Below are 8914 nucleotides of genomic sequence, written 5' to 3' on the forward strand. Positions count from 1 at the left end.
AGCACAGTCATCATAATCTATTAAGCTCATCTTAAATTTAACTGTCCCAAGTAGATACCCTCACAGGAGGCATCATTTTGGTTGGACTGTTTTTTTGAAGGCATCCTAATGAGACTAAGTGTGCTATTGAGAAAACTTGTTTGCAAGTTCTGATTGCAAAGACATGTTGAAACATGTTTTATTTGTAATAATGTGTACTTGTATGAACTGGATTCTAGTATTAACACTTTTTGACTTAAATTCATGTATCAGAAATTGTCTGCCAAGGTATACCTTACCTTTCCCCTTCAAAAAATGCTGAGTATTATTTGCTGGAAAATATTTGCCATTATGTGCTATCAGAGCCTGACACCGTGCAAATACAATGTTTTGTTAACTTGAAATAGACAAAATTATCAGTTATAATAGCTCAAGAGTTGTCATCCCTATTAGAAACTACTTACACCACCACCACCTTTATTTGGGTGGCTTTAAAACATATGCACAACTAGGTTGGGGTTTTTTTGTTTTGTTTTGTTTTTTTGTACTCCACACCCTAGTTTTTATGGGTGTGAGATATATCACAGTTTGAGACTGAGTTTTTGGATTCTATATAATCCAACTACCATATATCTGAATGCTGGCATTACTTTATAGATAAATATCCTGCCAAAAATAATGATGCAAAAACTGGCAGAGTTACTAATTTGCCTGTCAAGAAAATCTTTTTAATATAACATTTTAAAATTTCCTACTCAGCACTTAAAACTTTCAAATGTTTCTAATCAAAATAGGTTGCTTAACATAAATTTAGTAGCAGCAAATACTCAATCTTTTATTGTTGTTGTTAAGTGCTGATGAGTCAATTCTGACCCATAGCAACCCTGCATAGGGTTTCCGAGGAGCAGTAGGTGAACTTGAACCACTAACCTTGCAGTTTAAACAACTTTGCAGTCTGGTGCATTAGTCTACAACATCACAACAGGACTCCTCTTGCACCTTCACAAATTATAAACTAAGAAAATTATTAAGACTACATTTAATGTAATATTAAAATTCACATGTAAGATGTAACCTATTGTTGTTAGGTGCTACTAGCGACCCTGTGTACAACAGAAGAAAACACTGCCCAGTCTCGCATCATACTTACAATTATTTTGCTATGTTTCAACCCATTGTTAGAGGCACTATGTCAATTCATTTTGTTTAGGGTCTTCCTCTTTTTTGCTGACCCCTGACTTTAACAAGTATGACATCCTTCTCTAAAGCACATGAAACATTCTAGTTGTACTTCTTCCAAGACAGAACTGTTCACTCTTCTGGAAACCCATAGTATACTTAATAACATTTTTGCCAACATCATAATCCAAAGATATCAACTCTTCTTTGGTATGCCTTTCTGTTTGTTCAATTTTCAGATGCCTATGTTGTTGTTGTTAAGTGCCGTCGAGTCGGTTCCGACCCATAGCAACCCTGTACAGGGTTTCCGAGGGTGTAAATCCTTACGGGAGTAGAAAGCCTCATCTTTCTCCCGCAGAGAGGCTGGTAGTTTCGAACCGCTGACCTTAAGGTTCGCAGCCCGATTCGTAACCACTACGCTACCAGAGGCAACTGAAAATACTAGGGCTTGGGTCAGATGTACCTTCATCATCAAATTGACATCTTTGCTTTTTAACACTTTAAAGAGGTCTTCTGCTGCAGATTTGTTCAATAAAATACATTGTTTGACTTCTTGACTGCTGCTTCCATGTGTTTTTATTGTGGATCCAAGTAAAATGAAATCCTTGACAACATCAATCTTTTTTCTGTTTATTTTGATGTTTTTTGTCAGCCTGGTTGTGAGGATTTTTGTTTTCTTTATATTGACATATAATCCATACTAAATGTTGTATTCTTTGTCTTTATCAGTAAGGACTTAATTTCTTTTCACTTTCAGCAATCAAAATTGTGTCATCTGCATATCACAGACTGTTAATGAGCCTTTGTGATGTAGTAAATTATCTAATGTCTATTCTAGCCCTAGTCTGTGGTGGTTGTTTGACATGGAGCCATTTTCAACTCACAAAGATGTTGCATAGGGTTTCTAACACTGTAAATCCTTATAGGAGGTGATCTAAAGTGGGGGATAGGGGGAAATGCGTGCAGGAATGCCCAAACTTGCAGATAGTACCCATTTGACTTAGCTTCGATGGCTTGCTGAACAGAACTTGACTAGAGGAGGATAAAGAAGTTTGATACAGGAAGCAAGTGTAAACTGCTACAATTTAATGAACTTGACCTTTGTTTATGGATGTCATTGCTCAAAATTCCAACCAAGACGAAAGGAGTCTTCACATCAAGGTTCAAGTCTGTCCCTTCAGTACACATGGTTAATAGGGGCAGGCAACTTAGACACTGTTAACAAAAATGAGGGGCTATAATGGTATAAAGTGGCTGGCTTACAAGATTTCAAGAGAGTGCTTAGTTTCAGAGTGAGGGGGGTAGGATAGAATCCCCACTGAATAGTTTTCCTCTTGTCTAAATGGGTCTGGTGAATGGGATGGGGGGTGGGGGAGAATGGGGATAGGATTCTTTTGATTTAATAGTGAGTAATTGTTATCATGACTAACTGTTATTGTCACAACTGTAAAGGTAGAAGATGTGTAACAAAACAGGGGAAATAGTTCATCTTTCATTCCAGAAACAGAGGACTCTAAAACCACCAAGTGAGAAGAGCATGAGCAGAACGTGAGATCTTACCCAGAGATGTAGAGACTCCAGAGATGGAAGCAGAGGTGACAACATAGAGAGACAGGAGTAGCTGAGGGCTCTAGGGATGAAAAAGGCTGTGTGTCAGTGGGCAGGAAGCTGGCTTGCAAAATGTGCCTGTTGGTCATTTAAAATATATACTCTCTGTGTGTTTTGTATACAGCAAAATAAATAAATGTGTGTGTGGCGGGGGAATAGAGGCAAATACTGTTACCTGATGGAGCATGGAGGGGATTGTAACCATTGCAATAAAACAAAATATGATTCATTGAGAGCAAAACTGATGATCTGCCCTGTAAACTATCACTCAATTCACAAAAAACGCTTTAAAAAAAATCTTCATGAGAGCAGTAAGTTTCACCTTTCTGGTAAATTTAAACTGCTGACCTTGAGGTTAGCAGCCCAACTCAAAACATACTGGGCTACCAGGGCTCTTTAGCAATAGTCTGTAATGCCCACCACCAAACAACAATTCTGCCCTGTTGGGTATGGGTAAGAAAAGGTGGGCGAAGATATTGATAGGGTGACATGATTCAGCTGTGAATGTTAGCAGAGTTCACAGTAATTATAAAAGCTTGAAACTCTAGCATGGGTTTAAAATGAACTATCTCAGTAGTAGGATGGGAGATCTAATTAGTATCAAAGAAGAGGAGCCAAGGAGTGTAGTGCATCCTTTAGACCCTGAGAACTCTGTACACTGAACCTCCTTAAACCAGGGACAAAAATCTGTGACCCTGGAGAAGTGGCAGAGGAGTAGGAGCAGTAAAACAAGAACCAGAACACCAGACAGAGCAGTAGACTTATTAGCTCACAGAGCAAGTAAAGCTGAGTTACTTGGGGCAGGAAGTTTGCTTGTAAAGTGGGGTGCCACCAGGCATTTAAATGGGAGAGCTAGGTTTGCTGACCCAAGTAGTTAGAGTTCAGTGTATTCAAGTTGAGTTTTATGGTGCAGTGGTGTTATATCCCTCTCATGCAGACTTCATGAGCTCCTTGGCTTGCAGAAGCCCCCCATAATTTTCTCCCTTCCAGGTTAAAAAGCTGCACTGTTTTTTGTTTGGTTTTGGGATTTGGTTTTCTGTTTCATTGTTTATTCTTTATTCTCCTTCTACTTCTCTTTCCATTACCTTGAACTGTATCCTTTGTATATCCACTTTTATTTTCCTTCTTTTATTTATTATTTCTCGTCTTCTTTTGCCTTCATTTTGATCTTTGTTACTCTTTCTCTGTTCATCTTCCCTCTCCCTGGTTTTCCTAAGTTTTTTTCTTTTATTTCCTCTTATCTTTCTCTTCTGTAATTCCATTTTCTTGTCTCTCTTGTCTTCTTTTGGGTATTCTTAAGTGTTTTTTTCATTTCTTCCATATTTTTCTCTTCTACAGCTCCATTTCCCTGCCCCTCTTTCATTGTAATGCTTACAATATTCTGTTTTTCTATTTGCTTCCTGTTTTTATTTCTTTTTCTTTCTGTTCAAATATTTCTCTTTTCATTGTTGGTTCCTTGTTTGTTCTGTTTTCTTTTCATGTGTGTGTGTGTGAAGGGTTTTCTGTTTCCCACCTAATAGAACACAGCAACTGTGCCCATACAGCCCAACCACAACCATGCCTATACAGTCTAAGCACAACTTTATCCTCTGCAGCTCCAGCCACTGGGCCACAAGGTTTCAAGAGGGAGTTTAATTTAAGAGTATGGGGGGAACCTACAGAAAAAATACAAAACAACATAGGCAGACCCACTGTTACTACAAGAACAAGCAACTTGCTTGCCCAGGAAACATCAAGGCAAGTAGGAGGGTCCCTCAGTGCAAACCCCCTGCTAAGACTAAGACTCAGTGTAAATACATGCTCTGATGGGTGACCACACTCTTCACCGATAAGGGGAAGTGAGGGAAAAACAGCAATGAAACTTCAAGCTAAGCCCTAGAACGTTCAATAGACTTCTGTGAATGCAGGTGGAGACCTGGTTGGCCAGCAGTGTGGCAAGACCTGGGGACTCTTGGGCCCAGAGTCAGTGACATAGCCACAGAGGACTAGATTGGCGAGTGAAGCATCCAGCTGATAAGAAGAGAGGGCTTATGCACAAGAACACCCACACTTGCAGATAATACCCACTTGACCTGGCTTTAATGACTGATCAGAGCTCAACCAGAAGAAGAAAGAAGAGGAAAAAAAAGAGTAATCTGATACAATTTGATGAACTTGACCTACACCTATGGATACAGTAGCTCAAAAGAGGAAACAAATCCTTATAGCAAGGATCATTTCCACCCCCTTCACACACAGAGTAGATAGGGATGGACAACTTAGACATTGGCTACCCAAAATGGGGGCACTACAAAGGCAAGAAGTGACTGGCTTACAAGCTTTCAAGAGGAAACCTAGATTCACAGGGCCTGGAGGAAGGCAGAATCTCCACTGAGTAGTACCCAATCTGTCTAGGCGGGGCTGATGAAATGAAATACGGATGGGTCCCTTGTGATACAACAGTGAATAATTGTTATCAGGACTGCTTGTGAGGGTTGGAAACATAAAGGTAAACATTCTGTAGCAAGGAGGGGAGTGGGTGATTTTGCATTCTAGAAGCGGAGGCCCCTGGGACCATCAAGGGAGAAGAGTGGAGAGTGGGACCCTACCCAGAGAAGCAGTGATGCCTGAGATGGAGGCAGAGATGATGACGCGGAGAGACGGAGCAACTGGGGACTTTAGACACAGATAGGGAAAGGGGCTGTGTGCTGGGGCGCAGGCTTGTAGTGTATACCCTTTGGTTGGCTGATGATGCATGGAGGGGATTGTAACCATGACAATTCAATGATATACGATAGGATGAATGTAAAACTAATGTTCTCCCATGTAAGCTATCACATAATTCACAATAAAACATTAAAAAAAAAAAAAAGAGTATGGGGGAAAGAAAGAGACCTCACTGAATAGATTTTATCTTGTCTAGATGGGTCTGGTGAAAAGAGCTGAGGATAAGATTTGTATGATTCAGTAGTGAGTAATTGTTATCATGATATAAATGTCACAATTGTAAAGACAGAAGTTTTTTTAAACAAAAACAGGGGAGTGGTTTATCTTACAGTCCAGAAACAGATGACCCCAGGACCATCAAGGAAGAAATGCAGAAGCAGAATGAGGGACCTTATCCAGAGAAGCAGCGACGCCAGCGACTAAGGCAGAGATGGGGTCATGGAGAGGGGGAGCAGCTAAGGACTCTACATTTATTGGAAGAGAGGGACAGAACTGGTGGCCAGGAGGCAGATTTGCAGAATGTGCCCTTTGGAGATGTAAATTATTATATAAGACTGAGAGTTTTGTTTTGTTTTTAAAAAAGATAAAGTGGATAGAGAGAAATACTGTTAACTGATGGGACATGGAGGGGATTATAATCATTGTAATGAAACAAAGTGAATGATTTGTTGAATGTAAAACTGAAGATCTGCCCTGTAAACTTTCACTCAATACACAATAAAAACCTTAAAAAAAAAAAAAAAGATAAAAGGAGCAGAATGGGTAAGAAAATAAGATACGTCAATATGCAATCTACAGGAGATTCATCAAAAAGATGAAGACAACCTGAATGTCCATCAACGAAAGAATGGTTACACAAACTTTGGTACATACACACAATGGAATATTACACAATGTTAAAGAATAATGATGAATCTGCAAAACACCTCACAACATGGATGAGCCTGGAGGATATTATGCTGAGTGAAATTAGTCAATCACGAAAGGAAAAATATTACTGAGACAAATGTAAAAAGCTGAGAAAAGGATTTATTGAAAAAAGAAACAGGGGGTTGGGGCTTGCTGGCAGATGGGGAGAAGAGCAATGAGGATCTCTGTCAGCAATAACACAGAACATGGGATGAAGCAAGTTCAGGGGGCAGTCCCAGAATTCTGAACTACATATAAAGGAATATTTAGAAAGTTTGAAGACTTACAGCCAGTAGAATTTGTAGCGGAAGCAAGAAAACAGGAGTTTTTTCTGATCAGCTGGCCACCTTATGTGAGACAGAGCCGGGGAAAGATCAGAGTCACCAAGGATGCCTGACACCTGACTGATCCTTAGAGATAAAGATGTGGACATTTTTTTTTGTCTTTGTTCATTGGTCTTTTGCTTTCTGTGCACCTCCATTCTGGTGACTAGAGGGGGTGCCTGAGTTGACACCCCCCCCCCACCTCGAGAGGGTTCTACTACACATGTGCTCAGAACTGCTCAGATTTTAAAGCAAAAGATTCCACATAAAACCAAATGGCAGCTCAAAACAGCCACAGCTGGCCCTGAAATGTCTATCACTAGGAAAAAGGCTTGAATGGGGGTTGTGTAGCGGGAGAGAAACAGACTGAAAAGGAAACAGACCATAAATTAAATCCTGAGTTATGTCATAATAATCAACAGTGGCATCTGGAAATTTCTCAGGCGGTCTTGATAGCAAGAAGCCAAGAGAGGAAAATTAAAGTCATACACATATTTGACTACAGAATTTTTTTTCTCTCCTCTCTTTTTTGCAATTATAAACTATAATATCCAATCAACCTTTTTTGCTATTGCTGTTTTGATTTTTGGTCCCCTTTTTACCTTTGGGGGTTCTTTCTCTCTCCCTACATTACACAAAAAGAGACAGCAATTGCGGTAATATAGTCAAGCTACAATCACAACCTATAAAATCCCACCTTCCAGGCAAAACTCAATACCAGCTGCCATGCACCAGATAGGCAGCCAACATCTGTGACAATTACTCTGAGTTGAGTAATAAGAAGAGTGTAAAGGGAAGCCCATCTCCTGATCACATCTACCTGGAGGCAATCAGAAAGCATAATAAAACAACAACATACATTCATCTAATCATTAAGGTCACAGCTAACTACTGAAGATGCCCAAAAAATGGATGACCATATCTGCACATGTCCAAAAACAAGATAAAGTGACTGAGACACATGACCAGGAAATAGACTTTGACATCACATTGAAAGGAGGGCAGGCTTTGGAAATTCCTGAGAAAGAATCCAGGAAAATGATAGTGAAATGTGTCCAAACACTTTATAGTGGGTTTGAGCAAAATAAGGAAGAAGTCAGGAAAGTGTATAGGAATAATGGGATAAGATAGATACAGCACTGGAAACAATTCAAAACTTGCAAAAAGAGGTCCAAATGATTAATATTAGAATAAAAGAAATGGACAATACACTGAAAAGCAAAACAATAGAATTGAAGCAATGGAAGTCAGAACTAGTGAGGTGGAAGACAAATCTCTCAAAACTGCTAAGACAGTAGAGCAAGCAGAAAAAAAGATAAAATCTGAAGAAAGTGTGATTCATGTTAGACAACATGAAGAGGAATAACTTAAAATTATTGGCATTCCAGAACAGGAAGAATCACACAAGTCTTCAGAGGAGATAGTTAAAGAGTTTCTGGAAGAAAATTTCCCTAACATCCTGAAAAAACAAAAAGATAAGCATTCAAGAAGCTCACCGAACCCCAGGAAGGGTAGACCCTAAAAGAAAATCACCAAGACACATCATAATCAAGCTTTCCAAAATCAAAGACAAGGGCAGAATCCTGAAAGCAGCTAGGGAAAAAAGAAGTGTTACATACAAAGACAAGCAAATCAAATTAAGCTCTGATCTCTCAGCAGACACCATGTAGGCAAGAAGGTAATGGGGAGACATATATAAAACCCAGAAAGAAAAAACTGCCAACCAAGAATTGTTTTCCCAGCAAAGCTGTCAATCAAATACGACAGGGGGGTGGCGGGGAAAGGCGGTTGTAATAAAAACATTCCAAGATAAACAGAAGCTAAAGGATTTTGCCAAAGCCAACCCTACGATGAAAAATATCATAAAGGAAGTTCTTTGGACTGATAACCAACAAGAACAGACAACCAGAGATTGACATACATGGCAGCACCACCTGGAACTCAATAGACAAATCGAAGAGTCAAAAACAGAACAAAACTATAGGAAATGAATGCAGAGGATCTGGGAGGTCAGTCTATGATCAAAACAATTACAATGTGAAAGAAAGTAAACACATAGGAACAGAGATCTAGGTGGTGAGGAGGTCAGGTAGATTACAGGATAAAACAGACTATTTTAAATGGAAAGAAAAGTTAATGGAATATAAGGTAACTTCAAAGGAGATTAATATTTCACAACATACTAAGAATATGAAAATCCAAGATGAACA

Source organism: Chrysochloris asiatica, unplaced genomic scaffold (genome assembly GCF_000296735.1).
Source record: "Chrysochloris asiatica unplaced genomic scaffold, ChrAsi1.0 scaffold00052, whole genome shotgun sequence".
Lineage (NCBI taxonomy): Eukaryota > Metazoa > Chordata > Mammalia > Afrosoricida > Chrysochloridae > Chrysochloris > Chrysochloris asiatica.